The following is a 19,279-nucleotide window of genomic DNA, read 5'->3' on the forward strand; positions in this document are numbered from 1 at the left end:
CCAAATATACTTCAATTAAAAAATATTGAAAAAAAACATAGCCTATCTGCTCATAGTAAATTACCTTGAGACATAAGTTGACAATAGCATGACATAATTGGCAACAGCCCGCCCAGATTCACTAGTTAATCAAACCCAGCCAGGACTTTTCCAGAGTGCCCTCCCTGTTCCCCTACAACCTGTGCTGAGCTGCTCAGGAGATAAGTTAACTTATTTCTGGGAAGAAGAGAGAAATATTCTCTCCCCTTGCCTATGGGTTGAAACCCTATTCACCCTTCAAAACCCAGTTCAGATATCTCCTCCTCCGTGAAGCCTTCTCAAACGCTGCCCATCTGAAATACCCTGCTCTGTATCCTCTGCACCTTGTGTATAATTCTTTACACCCTTGAGGGATGGGATAATGTCTTCCCCCCAGACAAAAAACGGGCTTGCTTATCACTTACTATAAGAACAGTGGATTCCCCAAGCTCAGCATTCCTCGGCTATGATACAAACCCACTGCACACCTAACATCCCCCTGGACCCCTCATGTTGCCCCTGTGGGGCTTGGAGGACAAGGGGAACCCAGGCCATCATGATACTCATTCAGTTTGCTCTGCCATGAATAATGAAGTCCCTTGTCTCTGACCCAGGACTCTGTCTTCTGCCAGCATCCAGTGAACCAGTAAGAGGCTAACTCATTAGCTTGTGAGTAAAATCCCAGATCCAAGACTGAGTCTGTGTCTTATCATCCTTGGGGCTCCAGAGTCTACTACAGGCCTGATTAGTACAATATATGTCTGGAATTTCATCAAGTTGAAAGGACTAGATCAAATACCGGGAACTTTTCTTCTACTGAGTACCAGTGAGCCTGGAGTCTCTCAACCTGGGCACTATTGACATGTGGGGCTGGATCATTCTTTGCTGGGTGGAGGGTGGGAGGTGCTGCAGAATGTGCACTACAGGATGTTTAGTAGAATCCCTAGTCTCTACCCACTCTCCAACTGTGGCAGCCGAAACTGTCTCCGGACAGTGCCAGCTGTGCCCCGAGGAGGCAATACCACTCCCCTTTCTCCACCAACGAGAACCACTGGTGCAGCCTACCCAAAGGGTGAGGGTGAGAGTGGGAACAGCAAGCAAAGGGGCCACCGCTAAGTTATAATGTAGCATAGTCTAAGGTTTTAATGCACCGGACAGAGATATAAAGTATTACACAGAGATATAAAATATTGCAGTGCCTTTTCACAGCTAACAGTAAACACAACTGTGTGAGCACCACGGGTGCCCTGGGGGCATCAGCTAGATCACCTCATTCACACCCTCCAGCATTTCACTCTGTAGGAACCTGAGGCATGGGTGAGGTAAGCGGCTCACCCAAGTGGAATAGTTTGGACTTGAACCCAGAGCTGAGGGTTTCCAACACTCTTGTTCTTAATTCTTAGCCTCGTTATAATCCCACAAAGAAAGGGGGGAAGACAGACTGGGGCTTAGAAATAAGGAGATGGGAAATCAAAGTTGACCTTAAGAAAGAAAAAAAAAAAAAATTAAAATTACACGTCAACACCAGTCTCTTAAGGGTTAAAAATACATAACCCTTTAGGTATTTTAAGTGGGCAAATAAGTGCCAGAATCTGTATTAACATGTACTTTAATTCCCACATAAAATGTTTAAGTACAAGCCCTCATGAGCTGCTCTCTTTTCTGCATCCAGAAAAATGCTAAGCATCCAGTCCAGAAAGGAGAAAAGTGCCAAAAGCTGTTTTGACGCAGCAAACGCCCCGGTGAACTTCAGTGGAGCACCTCTGCCATCTGGTGGCGAGTTGAAGAACTGTCCTTAAAACACGCAAAGCCACTTGGTACTCTGCGATGCGTGTTTGAATGAGTGCCCACCTCGTTCCCAACTGAGTCAGGTAAGAATTGATGCTCCAAACTGGCTACAGGTTGATACCAGATTTTGGTAATCTGGAGAGCAGAAAAATTACTGATTACCTATGGGATTACAAAGCTTGAGTAACTCCTAAGGAAAAACACTATTTTGACTTTATTTTAAACTTTCCCTGAGAAGCTAACATTCCCCTCATCCTTAATTCTCAGAAATGTTTTCAATGCACTATAGCGTTGTGTTTTGGAGGCAGAGAAAGACAGCAAGAAAGAAGGAGGGGGAAAGAAGAGAAATGAAAGAAAGGGGACATCACTGCCATATTTGGTGCCGAAAACCACAATTCTATTAAAAACATGCATATTAGTCAAAGATTTTTCAACATCTAAGTCCGTTTCTCTCAGGAATCCTAAAAACATCATTAATGTTTTTATTAAGAAATTAATGATGACTTCTTAGCTAAAATAATAAATGTACTTAAAAGTGGAATTAATGCCCAATACTAAGATACATCTACACAACTCATGTTGATAAAAATAATTTCCTCCCATTATTTTATGTTTCAAATAGAATTGTCTCATGTCTTCATTCCTCAAATCTTTGAACTGTTCTCTTCCTCTACTCAGTAATATCATAGAAAAATCTATAATACATTTTCGTTCATCTAATGAGCATTTTCTTGAGCATCTACTATGTACCAGGCATTGGGATACAGCAGTGAATGAGACATATCCTTACCCCATGGGGCTCACAATCTAACACGGAGAAAGGCGATCCACAGGCTCTATGTAACGTGTTAAGCACCATCTCATTTAATTTTCACAACTCTATGTGGTGGGTCTTATTATCCCCATTTTACATATGAGGAAACTGAGGCTCAGGGAGGCTAAGTGGTTTGTCCAAGGACTCAGAAGACTAAGTGGCAGAAGCAGGATTCAAAATCAGATAACACTTCTCCAAAGCCCAGCTCTTAACACCTGTACAATCCAGCTACACGTTTCCAACAGCGAATCAGGCAGCGTGCACTGAGAGCTGATATGTTCAGGGCACGATGCCAGGCCCTGTGGGGTATAGAGGAGGTGCCTCCAAGAGTTAGAACAGCATCTGCCTGCAAAGATTAGTACATGAGGCTTCCAGGCCCAAGAGCACACCTCTCCAACTCACCAGCACTCATTAAAAATAACGAAGGATCCCAAACTCCACTCTAACATTCTGGGGGAAAAAAATCATTCTTAAAATTATAATTTAAAATGTATAATATAAGTGAAGTCCAACAAAAAGATTCCCATTAAGAGGATCATCAACAGATCCAGCAATTTCCCCATAGAGGGAAGAAAAGTCAGGTTTTGGGCAACGGATATCGTGGGGGGCTTCCCCTCCCCCACCCCACGAATTTAAAGTCATGATGAAGGACAAGGGCTGGAATTTTCAGGTGGCCAAATACAGCACCTGAAGTGGAGATCTTGCTTCTGTACCAACAGTGCATTTTGAAAGGCTCCGTGATGTAGAATGTAAAAGGAGGAGTGAGAAATTACAAAAGACACTTCACTTGAACAGACGGAAATTCAGCACTTCTGGATATCACGTGCCTCTTGGGCAGGTATCCTATGTCTAGGCTGCATCTCACAAAGACCCGAAGTTGACCTCGGAAGCGAAGCTCCGCTGCCTACACCGCTGTTAAAGGCCATTCCCCCCCGGCCATTTCTGGCAAACCTCTGATTTCCACTTCTTGTCTGAAACACACTGTTTGCTTGACCAAAGCCAAAAGACCTGAGAACCTCCCAGGGCAAATGTTGATCTAAAGAAAATGTCCTCAGTGATCTGTGGTATTTATCTAGGTATTATTTCCGCCACCTGCGCTGAGTTTACCAAGCAGGTGGGGAGAGCTGCTGTCTCCCGTACGTTCCACTTGAGTTGCCTGGATACCATGTGTTGTGTTCAACAGGGAACATACATGTAATTGTTCCTCTCTTCACTTAAACCATAAGGATTCCAAATTAGATCATATCGCTGAACCACAAGAAGGAACCCTGTGCACATGAACTCTGTGTGGCTGGCCGGAGCTGCCCTCTGAAACCAGAGGCAGCAAGCTTTGTAATCGAGAAGATGTTTCTGGGTCTCGCCAAACCAACCAACATTCAAGAATCCCTCCTCTTGGCAGGCGTCAGTTTCGGTGTGATCACTCCTAATTGCTGGTGATATTAAGGAATGGATCTCTGAGGTCTGATTCCCTTTCTGCAGCCAAATTGCTAACGCACATTAAAAACACCCTCATAAACTGTCATTTGTGGGCAGAACCATCAGTGCCCATTCCAAGACATACTTGGCTTCCACAGACTGGAAAAAAAAGAAGAAATCGGAAAAAAATAAGCCCAGAAAAGGACGCAGTTATAATAAATGTAATAAATGTAATACAAGGAGTAAACTTCAAAGTTGCAGCTACCGTAGAACCTTTGGCAAATCTTAAAATAAGATTATGAAACTTCATGGAAACGTTTTAAGATATCTTTTCACGAAATCAACTTTTATTCTTTTGGTTCTATTTTCATTTCATAGCACTTATCACAACTGTGATTCATGAATTATGCACATAATTTTTTTATTTGATGTCAGACTCCCCGGTTATTCTGTAACTCCCTCAGTGGAGGACCCAAGACTGATTTGTTTACATTCCCTATACCCCATATATGGATGGGCACATAGTAGGGGCTCAAAAAAATATCGATGCCATCTTTGCAAGAGCACTGCGATTTCATCATCTTGATGTGTCACCTAGCTGTTTCAAAAGCACTCTGCATCATTTCATAGTTTTGTTATTATAGTTAAGCAAGATGTTGCAGGGGTAAAGGGTACATGGTACCTCCCTGTATAATTTTTTTTTTTTTGCAACTTCCTGTGAATCTGTGATTATTCAAAGTCTTGGATTTCACCTAAATAGTGGAATTTCCATTTCGATCTCTCACACGCCTGATGTCACAGTGCTCTTGGCTTCCTGGATTTCACCAGTGTTTTCTGGGTTTCCCCAACTCTACTTGCAACAATCGGACATCCTGAGCAGCCGAGTGATAGCTAGAAGCTCATCTTTTTTTCCCTCCAACCCTTGACAGAGCACATCCCTCTGTACAACAGCTACCCCTCTGAGACAGCCAGCCAAAATGCCAAGTCTGATGCCAATTTTCATACCATTTATCCTTCTCTGTCTTCTCCACACAGAGACCACCAAAAAGTTATCCCATGGCAGTAATTTTCAAGAAGAACCAGCTGGAATACCAAGGCTCAGGGAGAGATGTTATGTTGCTAAGCCAATCACTCCCTCAAGATTGTTAGTTGGCAATAAAATCCAGAACGTGTGTGTCCGGATTCCAAGTCGGTGAACCACGCGCTCCTAACTCTTCTTTTGCCGCATCCGTGGCAGCCTTGTGTTACACAAAGAATCAGGCCACCACTGAGCTGCCAAGAGCCTTGGAAAACTGTACAAAGTGCATGAAAATCAACAGAAAGGCTTCCCATGTCCCAGTACTTGGATAACTTCTCACCCCTGCAAGCTCCCCCAAAAGCCACTGGCTGAAGTCTGACACACTGGCTTGAACCGCACAATCAGATTCAAACTTTTAAACAAAGCACTGTGCAGACATTCACTTCCCCGTGAGCCTGGGAACACAGCCCAGCCCCACTGGACGTGAGGACAGACCCCGTATCTAGGGGCAGAGCCGAGTCAGGAGTGCAGACCACTCTCAGAAGTTGAGTATATACCAGCAGCCTCCACCAGCCCCGAGCTGAGCCCACTCCGGTTCTTCAGCCTCCTAATTAGTGACCTTCTCCGGGAGAAAACAAACATTCCTGCCTTTAACATTCACATCCACCTCTGTGAGGCACAAGGCAGAGGCTGTCTGGCTTTCCAACACCTTCACAGGCTCAGAGCATCGTCCTCTATCGACCCTTGTAAAAGCAGATGGCAACAGCACAGGTTCAAGGAGAAACAGCTTTGAAAGCTACTCCAGCAGTGAGACCGGGCTACCAGGAAAGACAAAAAGAAGTGAAAGCCAGTTTTCATTGCCTCCTGGACCAAAGTGGGAGAAGAGGGAGAGAGGGCCAGGGGGAGGAGAGAGAAATGATCTTCATTTTTAAAATGCTTGAATAAGGTAGCAATGATCAAGACTGACATTCTCACTGCCGGGCAGTGAGTCCAGAGAAAGACAAATGCCCCATCCTCTCACGGATTTTTTTTTTTAGCAGAAAAGTAATGTCCATTGGTATAGCATTTTTAAATCAATAAAGTACTTTCACACAGAGAAACTCGCAAACTCTCAGCAGCCTTGAGCTGTTATACCCACTTTGCAGATGAGGAATCTGAGACTCATAGCAACACAGAGTAAGTGGAGAACCAGGACAACAGTGGGAGGGTCAGCAGTCAGTAGGGAGATGAAAGAAGCAGGTGAGAACTGCCTTGCTACCCTTTGGGGGAAAAAGAGAATAAAACATAGTCCCCAGATCAGGGGGCGGGGAATTCATCTCCACCTTTGTGGTGGGCCTAGGACTCCAGAAAGGACTCCAGAGAGTTAGTTTATTCTTATTCTGACAATTCAAAAAGAAGAGTCCCTAAGCTGATAATTTCTCATCTCAGAGGTGATTCATAGAACACTGTCTCCAAAAAGAAATCCACTGAGAAATGTGAGATGAGAGAGTTATAAACAAAGGGCCCCAGCTGCTACTTGAATCGGTTACATGCCTCAAATGGGACAGGAGCTTAGGCCAAAATATTAAAGGGCTTTACAGGGGGGCCGCTCTCCTTGAAGTGACTCTGGAATACGACCTGGTCATGGATGGAGACGCAGAAGCTCAAGCCAGGGCCTCGGTGACAACAGGAGGTCAAGTCCACGACTCAAACCTCTGACCTCAGATAATGAAAGCCAGGTGGGCCACACCCTCTGGTGCTGATGGAGAAGCCCCTCTGCTCCAGGTTTCATACAGCACCCACTTTCTAAACACAGAGACACGCACCTCTGATTTCCACGTGCAAACAGATGTGGCCTTGGGGGATGGAGAAGTAGGGAGGAGAGAGGAAAGGGTGCTGCAGGAGAAACCGGGCCCTGAGTGCTGACCTACGCTCTGCCCCTCAAGAGTCCTGTCCTAACATCTCACCCTAATCCTAACCCTAACCTGACAGAGCGGGGATGCAAGGCCAAGCTTGGCCGGTGCCCCTTGAATATATAAAAGTAAAGCTTGGTTCCCGGACCTTGGGGAAATGAGTTTTCTGTCAAGCCCAGCCTACAACTGCCTTTAGGAAACCTTTGACAAGGGTTTCCTTTGCCACGTCCGGCTGTGCTCTCTGCAGCCGTACCGGTGTCCCCACAGGCCTTCGAGGAGGTGGGTACCTGCTCATTTCAAATGTACTGAATCCCGTTGACCTGTCCCAGGCTGGGCCACTTGGACTGCATTTCCCCCTTCTGGTAGAGAATTTGGGGGCACGCTGCCCTGGGCGGACGCTGAGAGCCAAGAGTGCACTCCCCAAGTGTAAGCACCCAACTCCACCTGGAGGCTGGGAGAAGGGATGAAGCAGCACCACTGCAGAAGGCCCAGCACCCCCCGCCTGGCCCCAGGGGGACCCCATGGAGCGGCGACCACCGAGCGGCCCCCCTACTGCTCTGGGACAGAGAAATAAATGTCTGTGTCGGGGCTTCCCTGGTGGCGCAGCGGTTGAGAATCCGCCTGCCAATGCAGGGGACACGGGTTCGAGCCCTGGTCTGGGAAGATCCCGCATGCCGCGGAGCGGCTGGGCCCGTGAGCCACAGCTGCTGAGCCTGCGCGTCTGGAGCCTGTGCTCCGCGACGAGAGAGGCCGCGACGGTGAGAGGCCCGCGCACCGCGATGAAGAGTGGCCCCCGCTCGCCGCAACTGGACAGAGCCCTCGCGCAGAAACGAAGACCCAACACAGCCAAAAATTAATTAATTAATTAATTAATTAATTAATTAATTTTTTTAAAAAAATGTCTGTGTCATTGAAGGCGCTCAAAACACACACAAACAGGATGGAGGGAAGGGGCGGCCCAGGATAGAACTTTCTTTTGATGAGACTTTGGATTCTATGTCATGTTTTAATCCACAAGAAACTTGGTCTCACTTCATGCCCTGTGAAATAACAGAGCCTCCCTCCATCTTCCCAGCCTACTCTTCTGAAGTTTTATTCCAGATTTCTCTTTTCGTTCTAAAAGTTATAAGGAGGACTTCCCCGGAGGTCCAGTGGTTAGGACTCTGTGCTTCCACTGCAGGGGGCCTAGGTTCCATCCCTGGTCAGGGAACTAAGATCCCGCCAGCCGTGTGGCATGGCCATGAATAAATAAATATATAAATAAATAAAATTTTTAAAATAAAAAGTTACAACAAATCAGGCCCATTGTGTTGTCCTTTCATTTATTTTTTTAATTGTGGTAAAATACACATAACATAAAATTGACCATCTTCACCATTTTTAAGCGTGCAATGCAGTGGCATTCAGTATATTCACATTGCCGTACAGCCATCACCACCATCCATCTCCGGAACTTCTTCATCACCTCAAACAGAAACCCTGTTCCCATTAAACAATAACTCCCCACCCCACCCCCAGGCCCTGGCAACAACCATTCTGCTTTCTGTCTCTATGGATTTGATTCCTCCAGATATACCTCATGTTAAGTGGAATCATACAGTATTTGCCCTTTTATGGCTGACTTCCTTCACTCAGCATGATGAAAAGTAACCTTGTGGTTCATCCATGTTGTGGCAGGGGTCAGGATTTCCTTCCTTTTTAAGGCTGGATAATATTCCATTGTATGGATATACCACACTTTGCTTATCCAGTCATCCGTCCATGGATGCTTGGACTGCTTCCACCTTTTGGCGGTTGTGAACAATGCTGTTATAAACATCGGCCTACAAAGTCTGTTGGAGTTTGCTGCCCTTCCTTACAGCCGCCCCAACTGAGATAATTAGAAATGAACAGGGCATCACAGAAGACTGTCGGTTTACTATTGCGATGTCACTGCCCAAGCCCATCTGAAGCTTGGGCCCACGGGTCTGTCTCAGCAGCTTCCAAGGCCCCAGTTCCTTTTCAGTGCCCCACACACACGTGACAACCAACCCCACAGGCCCAGCCATCGAAAAACACAGACCCCCCAACCTGCACACAACCCAACCCTCACACACACCCAGCCCTCTCACGGCCCTGACACAGCAGCGGCCCTGTTGTCTCCGGGGACGTCCTGCAGCAGCCTCCCACCCGCACTCCAGCACTGCAGCACTTCCCAGCCTCAGGGCAGCACCTCCGGGGCCCCAGCACTTCCAACCCTGTCCCCAGCCCTCTCTAAACTGAGTACTTTTGAAAACCAAACGCACCCTGCCTCTGTTGCGTGGACAAGGGTAGCTCCAGGTCTCCTGGACACAAAGCCCTGCTCTCCCCTCGGACATCAGAAGTAGAGAAAATATACCCCAGTAAATCATCCTGCACCATGAAGGGTTCTGTGTCCTCTCTGGCTCTGGCCTCTTTGGTTCTATTTTTATTACATTAGTTCACTTTGCCTCCAAAGGGAGGAATCGATTAGAAAAACACATTTTAAATATCCTCATAAGATTCTCCCGCTGTCCTTGGGATATAGATGCTACAGGAAGAATATGGAGAGAACTTTTTTAAGGAAGGAAAATGTGTCTAGAAGCTATTCTGTGGGTTGGATAGAAACAGGCTGTGCAAGTCTCATTCACAACCATAGCCGCAGTGAAGACAGCTGGTATATAGTTGGTGCTCAATAAATAACTGCTGGATGAGTAAATGAATGAATGTTGGAAGTCAATGGAAGGGTGAAGGGAGAGAATGGGTACCCCCTTATGCATCCGCCTTCACCTTCAATCAGCCAGGGCAAAGTGCTGCTCAGGATGGGGAGCTGCAGGGAAAACAGGGATCAGTCCGATGGCTCTTGGCTCCTGGCTCGTCACAAGAGCACGGGCCAAGGTGAAATTCACAGGCAGGGGGCTCCACGTGCACCTGCCCGGCTCCCGGACCTTACCCAGCCTTCCTCTACGCGGCGGCCACGTGAAATGTAAGGACAGGTGCCATGAGAATCACACAGATTAGTCAGGAAGAGCAGTGAGTCCTCCTGGATCCTCTTGACAGTGGGATGGACACCTGCGGTGACAAGAACAGGAGGGGGCGGCAGACGTCAACCTGGACTTCACCCAGCCGCCTAGGGAGGCAGACTCTTCACTCACCGCGCAATAGACAACCCACCCTTCACACTTCCACCTGGGTAAGCATCAGACGGTCAAAGGGGGGAGAAGGATGCTTTCCCACCCTTTTCAGGAAGATTAGGGAAGAAAAGTCCTTCTGCCTACAGTATCTGTACATTGACTGGCTCTGCCAAGCCTGTGGACGGTGATGGCCACAGATTTAGACAAGATGCACAAGACAAAATGACCCAGACATCAGAAACCAGGCCTGTTTCTCAGCAAGGTACTGAGGAAGGAGATCAAGAGACCGATCAAGTTTTTGTGAAGAAACGTGATCAGAAACAAGGGGAAAGACACCTTCTGTGCCATCTCCTTTAGATGGGCCTTTTTCTGCGACAGGCCTGCAATTTTTGTCATTTGAACCAGTGCATTTAGTTGTAACTCTTAAGACCCCGGCTCTGGATCCAGCAGACTTGAACTTGATACAGGAAGACTGGAAACCGTCCTACCAGGAACCAGGAAGACAGGTAGTCTACAAGGAGTACAAAACTGTTGCCACCTCTTAAAGAAAGGGTTGCTCTCACTTTATTTAAAACACTAGGGCAAATGCAGAAATAATTACATGCAGTAAAAATACTACTCCCCACTTCAACACAGCAACTGAGACCCAGGAAAGTTTGTCATTAAGGCCCATAAAGAAAAGAAAGGCGTATCAACATTGAGGTTTTGTGGTGAGCGGAGATGAAGCCTCCCTAGAGTTTGCTGGTTCTGTCTCACCCGGCTACTTTATCCCAACATGGCTGTGGTTTGGTCTTCAAACAACTTGAAAGATAAGCAAATACCCTTCCACCCGGGTTACACTTGACTGCCCTCAGCATCCAGTGTGTTTCATGAATGCCAGCGGTATAGTAGAAAGCCACAATTCACCCACACTCAACCACAGAACCTCATCTAGAATAAACCATAACTGGGGCAGAAGATCCCACCCAAACAACAAAATCAAATTTGATTAAAAGGTGATACAGCCAGCCTCTTTCAGCCACTGATTTTTTGATGTGGGAAATGTGAGAGTTAGGGAAATCAGGCGGGTAATTCAAACCACCATAAAACACAAGCAGGCATCACAAATGATGCCTTACCATCAGAAACAAACACTCTGAAATGGATTGATAGACTAAATGTGCACTGTCCAATTGAGTATCCCTAGACACATGTAACTATTTAATTTAATTTTTAGTTAATTAAAATGAAATAAAATTTAAAATTCAACTCCTTAGTCATGCTAACCACCCATGTCAAGTGCTCAATGGCTACATATGGTTAGTGGCCGCCATACTGAATGGCACAGGTATAAAATACTCACCAGGAAGTGTTATTGGACAGCACGGAACTAATTACTAAGAAAGGGAGAAGGAAAGGAGTTTCAAAAAGAAATAAAAGGGTTTGTTTTGTTTTGTTTTTAATCAGAAACTTAACTATCCACTGGGTACCCCTCTCAGAGATTCCTGAAGGCGTACTCAAACACAACAAACACATGGATGACTTGACATGCAACTCTAGGACTACACAAGCCAATGTTGTTCCATTAAAAGGTAGTAATAGTACAAGTGCCATGGGTAATTATTTTTGTAATTTTCATAGCTTTTTAAATAGACTGAGAACAATGCTTTCAACAAAAGGTTGTCTGGCGTTCTCACGCTCATTTTGGTAATGTGTTCTGCATATTATTATCTTTATATTTTTGCTGTGAAAAACTAAAACAATGAAAGCTTCTAGGTTACTCACTGTAGCTCATTTTTTCGGCAAACATTAATACTGTATTTCAATTTTTTAATTTTTTAATGCCATTTACCCAAATTTTTCATACTAAAAATTCATTTCAAGGAATACTTCTCCCTTGCATTGAAAAAAAGAATTTGTTTCCATTTGTATCTTTTCACCAGGTAAGTTTTCTCTCCCTGGAGTTCCCAGAATAAAATAAAGATCAAGTCATTTAAAATGAAACTGGGTCTGCTTTATGCATTTGGCCCAGAATGGCCAAGGAAGTAGGCGACAAGCTGAACTTTGTTTATCCCGTTGGCTTTTCATGTCTTGTGGTCCAAACTCTCAAGATTTCCAGCAATCCACCCAATTTTCCCTCTGTTCATGGTTAATGGGATAACATGAGAAACATAGGTTTTGAAATCAAATACCATCGATAAACTCTGATTTTGAGCAAATTATTTATTCACACAGCGCCTGTTTACTCACTTGAAAATGAGGTTAATAACAGAAACATCACAGGCTTATTGTAAACATTGAGTCAATGTGTGTAAATCACCTAACCTAGTCCTCAGCACACAATAATTAATCTATATTAGTATTATAATTGTTATTGTTGTTGTCTTTCTTTCTATGGCATTGCTTTTAATATGTACTGTATTCCTGAAAGTGACCCTCTTTAGCTCGGTCTTGGAAATCCCTCCTCTGATCTGCCCAAGGAGCATCCTAGCTAGGCACATAATCTAATGGTCCAAGGTCCCTCCCAAACTCAGTTCCAGCCCTGGGGTGCACCTCAGTCCAGACATTGAAACAAAGGAACATCAAGAGAAAAGTAGATTCTTTGAAATAGGTAATAAATATTGATAAACTTCTGTAAGTCTGATTAAAGAAAAGAGAGAAGGCATAAATAAGATTAGGAATGAAAAACAGAAATATAGATGTACAAATTTAAAAGATAGAAAATTATGAACAATTTTTGCTGATAATTTGAGAACTTAATTAAAATAGATAAATATCCAGAAAAACACTAATTGTCAAAAATGAGTATAGAAGAAATAGCAAACCTGAATGGTCCTATAAATATTTACAAAATTTAATCACTAATTTAAATTCTTTCCTCATCTGAATGATAAATACATGGGGTTTATGATTCTATTCTCTCCACTTTTTATGATCAAAAATTTCAAATATACGCAAAAGTAAAATTAGTAATAATGATAATTTCCCACATAGAAATGTTTTTGCGGGTAAATTCTATCAAACAGTCAAGGAAGAGGAATTCTACTCTTTCATAAAATTTTTCAGGTACTAGGAAAAGAGGAAACAGCACAACTCATTTTTTACACTAATAAAATCTTGAAGTCAAAAGCAGACGAGGATGAGATGAGAAAGGAAATTTTAGGCCAGAGGAGCTACCCTGGGAACTGGCGTGTGTCCATGCAGAGGTTGAACTCCATGGTGAATTTGCCCTTCAATTAAAAGAAACCCACATTTCACATTAAAAGCTTTATCATCCTTCACCTTTTACACTGTGATTTATTGTAATTAAGCTCCAATCCTTCCATTAACACCTGATAAATCCACACACTTGAGGGTTGTGTTGTGGACGAAAGTGAAGAATAAAGCCTGTGCTGCACCCACCGCCCTGGCTCCCAGAGACCCAGAGAGCACATGAGGGGCCTCTAGCCTGTGTGTTCCAGGTGTAAATCATAAGCAGAGTGAGGGGTGAGGATGTAGGTGACTCCTATTGGCTTTGCCGCTGCTCAGGTCCCATCTCCAGGTGACTACTCAATGAAATGATCTGATGTGGACAAATCTTATGAATCAGCCAGGGACACCCCACAGCAGCCCCACGGCCATAGCTCAGGACAGGCGGATGCCTTTCCCCTCCCCTTCTCATCAGACGTGAAGCCCACTCCTCACTGCCCCTCCGACAAAGGTGTTACATAAGAAACATCAGAGGTTTGAGCTATCAACTACTTCACTCCTCTGTCTCTCCTGCTGGCATTGTGACCTCATTCGTATCATTAGCCCAACTATACAGTGTCTTGCTAAGTGAGACCAATTTTAGTAACTTCAGGAACTAACATTTTCTTGCAGTCAGTAATTTCCCATTTTCCAAGGCTAGATCATTTTGAACAGAACCAGGTAAACGCAGATGGGCATGAGGCATTTAAGGGACTGTGAGATTATCAGGCTGATTGAGGTAGAGAGTAATTTGGGGAGTACTGAGAGGTAAGTTTAGTTATACCAAGCTAGACCAAGATGAGGGTGAATTTACTTGTTTGAATAAGCCAAGGGGTTTTCCAGCTTTTGTTTTAGCAACAGGGCGATTTTTATAGATTCTTTTTTTTTTTAGAAGAGATAAGGAGGGTTCTTTTGGGGTTTTTTAAATTTATTTATTTATTTTTTTGGCTGCGTTGGGTCTTGGTTGCTGTGTGTGGGCTTTCTCTAGTTGCGGCGAGCGGGGGCTACTCTTCGTTGCGGTGCACAGGCTTCTCATTGCAGTGGCTTCTCTTGTTGCGAAGCACGGGCTCTAGGCGTGCAGGCTTCAGTGGTTGTGGCACGCGGGCTCAGTAGTTGCAGCGCACGGGCTTAGCTGCTCCGTGGCATGTGGGATCTTCCCGGACCAGGGATCGAACCCGTGTCCCCTGCATTGGCAGGCAGATTCTTAACCACTGTGCCACCAGGGAAGTCCAGCAACAGTGCAATTTTGATGAATGAAATTTTATGTAGGTCTTCAATACATAAAATCGATCAAATCAGAGCTGGTCTTCTTACAGTAGGAGGATGGAGATTCAGGGATTCACCCACTGGACCTTCTCGTATCCTCTGAGTCAGCCCCACCCCCAGACCCTAGACCCCAGCCCTCAGCGCTGTGGGCTCTGGGCACACGGCTCAAAATCCACTGCCATGGGCCCTAAAGGTCAACTTAAAACCTTCGCCATAAGGTCATGCATAATTTAGAGGCAGGAGGTTTATGTAAACCAAACCCTTCATTTTACCAATGAGAAAACAGTGGGAAGAAGGGTCTTCCTGACTTGTCTGAAGTTCACAGCTATTCAATGGCAGAGGCAAACATAGTGTATATGCACCCTGATCCCTACCTCCTATTTCTACCACATCCCACTGATGCAATTAAGTAGAATTGAAATTTTTTTTTTCTGGTTGCATTGGGTCTTCGTTGCTGCACATGGGCTTTCCCTAGTTGCGGCGAGCGGGGGCTACTCTTCGTTGAGGTGCGCAGGCTTCTCATTGTGGTGGCTTCTCTTGTTGTGGAGCACAAGCTCTAGGCGCACGGGCTTCAGTGGTTGTGGCTCGCGGGCTCTAGAGCGCAGGCTCAGTAGTTGTGGTGCAGGGGCTTAGTTGCTCCGAGGCATGTAGGATCTTCCCGGACCAGGGCTCGAACCCGTGTCCCCTGCATTGGCAGGCGGATTCTTAACCACTGAGCCACCAAGGAAGTCCCAGAATTGAAATTTTTGAACTTGCATCCACTAATGACTCCTATATTGTTACCTATCCCCATACCTGAATGATATGTGTACATACTTCTGCACAGTTCTAAGGATATATGTAGCAGAAGTCCTTGCTAGGACGTAGATGAAGTTTGTGGAGATTGCTGGACCACCCAGACAGGTGTCATCCACTAAGTATCATGGGGGCCTGAAGCCTCCCAGAAATTACTTTAATATCTGTTGAAACTGGGGACACGAAGAACAGGGTCAAGTAAGGAGAATCAGTAGAAGGTAGGAATAGGAGAGACTGTGAGGTTCCCTAGGAAAGAGCAACCATGCTGGATAAAGGGATGGATCTTAGGGGCCAATTTCACCAACAGGACCTAAGGGATAGAGGGGAACGGCGATTCCAGGTGTGACAAATGCGTCTGCCTAGATGTTGCCCCAAACTCAGCCACGATGACAGTGTGTACATGACTTGGGAAAGAAAAAGGGGTATGGAATACAAACACTTAAGAAAACTGTAAGTCCTAAAAGAGCCAGCACCCAGCATCTCCGCAGAAGGACCCCCTCCAGAAAACAGAGGTTGGAAAGGTGTTCATTACCAGTAAGAGGGGAGTGAGCCTCAGGACATGACAAGACCCAGAGGCAACAGACACTGTCTTCTTCCCCCACTCCTACTCGCCACCCCACCCGCAAGCAAGTATCAGCAGCCTGAAGGAATCTTAGAGCAGACTCGGAGTTCCAAACGGCAAGCTCTCTCTGCAAGTCCAATGTATAAATCTACAGAAAACAACATTAATAGGCCCTGCTGTGTCCCATGACAATGCCTGGGACCAATCACTATGGTGGGAAGGATAAGGTACCGTTGAGTGGCACACACCTGAGTCAGATGTCCATAGGCCAGCCAGCAGCACATGATGGGGGAGGAATGGCAGGACCCCAAAGGCGAAGAGAAGTGCTATTGTTGAAGGGATGGGTGCGAAACAGACCAGAACAGCAGATATCTACCAAGACTCTTAGCTTGAGAAATTTCTAGACCATTACCTCAAGATCAAGAATTAAAGGTTGGAATAAGCTGAAGTCAATTTAGAGACGAGTACCTGAAAAAGAAGATGCAAAGATGAAAATTGGGACTTCCCTGGTGGTGCAGTGGTTAAGAATCCGCTGGCCATTGCAGGGGACACGGGTTTGATCCCTAGTCCGGGAAGATCCCATGTGCCGAGGAGCAACTAAGCCCTCGAGCCACAACTACTGAGTCCACGTGCCACGACTACTGAAGCCTGCACGCCTAGAGCCCGTGCTCTGCAACAAGAGAAGCCACTGCAATGAGAAGTCTGTGCACCAAAACGAAGGGTAACCCCTGCTCCCCGCAACCAGTGAAAGCCCGTGCGCAGCAACAAAGACCCAACACAGCCAAAAATAAATAAATAAATAAATTTATTTTTAAAAAAGATGAGAATTTAATAAGGTAACTATCACATCTGAGGGGATAACAAAGAAAAAGATAAGGAGCTGAGCCAACCAAAGACAAAAGTGCAGGAATGAAGATAAAAGGAATAAACTAAAGAATAATCAAAGTTACCATGTGGTCTCACCTCCTAGCGCTACGTACATTGTTTCATTTTATCCTCCTAACAGCCCTGCACTGTAGAGTATCTCCCCCACCACCCTGTGAGAGCTGAGAACTCTGGCTTTCATAAGGTCAAATATACCAAGGTCATTCAGCGGGTTATGCGGCAGAATTGTTCATCAAACCTAGGTCTGAAGACCCAAAACCTCTCCCACCGCCTTTCACATCTCTCTGCCCCCTCACGCCCACTCCCAGCACCCTCCTACACCACACTGTCTCCCTGTAGAGCCTGGGTGGGCTCTTCAGGGGACACCGGGCAGGAGGGAGGACTCCCCCCTATGGGGGCATGGGCATCATCTGGGCACTGATGGCTTGGCCATTAAATGGAGGCATGAAGGCCAAAAACAAAAAAACAAACAAAAAAAAATTGGGGAGCTGGTGCAAACATTTTTGAAAATACAATAATAGTCATATTAGAGGCTAGTGAATCAATCACTACTTCGGGTGTCACCGGAAGGAAGAGAAGAGAGTTGGGAAAGCAGGAAGTGAGTCTCAGACATTAATGCTGAAAGCACCTCTGGGTCCTCATCCAGAGATTTGGATTCTTTGGGCCTGAGGTGAAGCCCAAGAATGGCAGCTTCAACAAGCACCAGGGATTCTGAGGCAGAACAGCGTTCAGAAACACTGGTGAGAGACCAGGGAGAACTAAGGATAGCAAAGTGTGGTAAAAATGGGAGAAAGATGTATGTGTTCTAATACTGTGAGAACTGGAAAAGAGGAAAAAGAAACGTGCCCAAGGCCACCGCTAAACCCACTTACCTGCATTTGAAGATGGATGTAGTCTTTGTCCCAGAAAGGGAATATTCTGGAAGAGCAAGGCAACTGATAAAGGGAGGGGGGAAGGGGGAGGTACCTCCTGAATCACTAAGTGGCAAAGGACCAAACCTAAGCTAAGGCTTAAAATAATTATTAATACTTGATCTAAGGTTATAAAAGAGTAAGGAAAGAAAATAAGAGGAAAGAATGCACTAAGTCAACGTTATTGATTTACACTCTGAAAGAAATGCCAGAACTATTATTTAGATGTCAAAATAACTCCAAGAAGAGTACAAGGCTGTTTTGATCATTTGAAACCAAATACCTGCCTTCTTTGAGATGGGGCTTTCAGACAGAGAGCCTCCTTAAATACCACTGCGATGTTCTGAACAGATCACATTTCCCCTTCAAAGGTTATACCACTTTAAATTATATGCAATTTCAGAAAGAACAAGTCATTGTCCTACTTTGAGTCCTCTTCTCTTAAAAGCGTGTTTTGACTAAGATTAATTTATAGCCCAAGGAGATTTGGGGAAAGGAAAAAGCCTTGAAATTGCAAGTAAGAATAACTAAGAATTCCGGTCGCTTCTTAAATATTGAGTGACGTTGTTTTGGGAATAGGACCAGAACTGCCACAGAGCTACAGGTAAATGGGCCGACTGTGGGATCTGCAGTATCCAGTAGACACTTGAAGGGGAAAATTCTAGCTGGATGGCGTGGTCAGGGAATAGTCTTAATAGGAACCTAACATAGGGCAATCTGCTCATCAAAAAGAAGTGAGAGAGTAGGAAAAAGGAGGGCAGAGAGAGAGAGCATCTCCTTGTGCTTGCTTGTGTTTTCTTTCTCTCCAGGCATATATCCGGAGAAAACTGTAATTCGAAAAGATACATGCACCCCAATGTTCTTTGCAGTACTAGTCACAACAGCCAAGACATGGAAGCAACCTAAATGTCTATTGACAGATGAATGGATAAAGAAGATGTGATATAGATATACAATGGAATACTGCTCAGCCATAAAAAAGAATGAAATTTTGCCATGTGCAGCAACATGGATGAACTTGGAGGACATTATGCTAAGTGAAATAGAGAAAGACAAATACTGTATGATATCACTTATATGTGGTATCTAAATTTAAAAACACATACAAATGAACTTATTTACAAAACAGAAATAGACCCACAGACATAGAAAACAAACTAGAGGTTACCAAAGTGGAAAGGAGGGGAGGAAAAAATTAGGAATTAGGGATTAACATATACACACTACTGTATGTAAAATAGATAATCAATAAGGACCTACTGTCTAGCACAGGAAACCATACTCAGTATTTTGTAATAACCTATAAGGGAAAAGAATCTGAAAAAGAATCTATATATCTGAATCACTTTGCTGTACACCTGAAACAAACACAACATTGTAAATCAACTATACTTCAATTTCAAAAAGTAAAAAAGCATCTCTTTGTGCTTTCTTTCTGTTTTCCTTATGCATGTGAACAATCTCTTCGTCTTTCACTTCCGTAACACTTGCTCTACCAAATCAATAACACTCATTATTAAGTGAAGGGACCCCAGAAGACCCTACACAGCCAATAGAACTAGGGTTCATTCACCCA

General features: G+C 44.8%; 1 protein-coding gene across 14 annotated transcripts in view; it reads right to left on the bottom strand.

Moving 5' to 3' along the window:
* SETD4 (SET domain containing 4) overlaps positions 1-19,279 on the bottom strand; it is a 423,911-nt gene that overhangs the window by 342,182 nt on the left and 62,450 nt on the right. Inside the window, exon 12 of one of the 14 annotated variants that reach the window (XM_068547038.1) lies at positions 9,245-10,015. The exons of the other annotated variants lie outside the window; for them this stretch is intronic. The gene's annotated coding sequence lies outside the window, so the exon portion shown is untranslated. Of the gene's footprint in view, positions 1-9,244; positions 10,016-19,279 lie in introns of those variants that run through there. 14 annotated transcript variants of the gene reach the window in all.

Source organism: Eschrichtius robustus, chromosome 6, assembly GCF_028021215.1.
Source record: "Eschrichtius robustus isolate mEscRob2 chromosome 6, mEscRob2.pri, whole genome shotgun sequence".
Classification (NCBI taxonomy): domain Eukaryota; kingdom Metazoa; phylum Chordata; class Mammalia; order Artiodactyla; family Eschrichtiidae; genus Eschrichtius; species Eschrichtius robustus.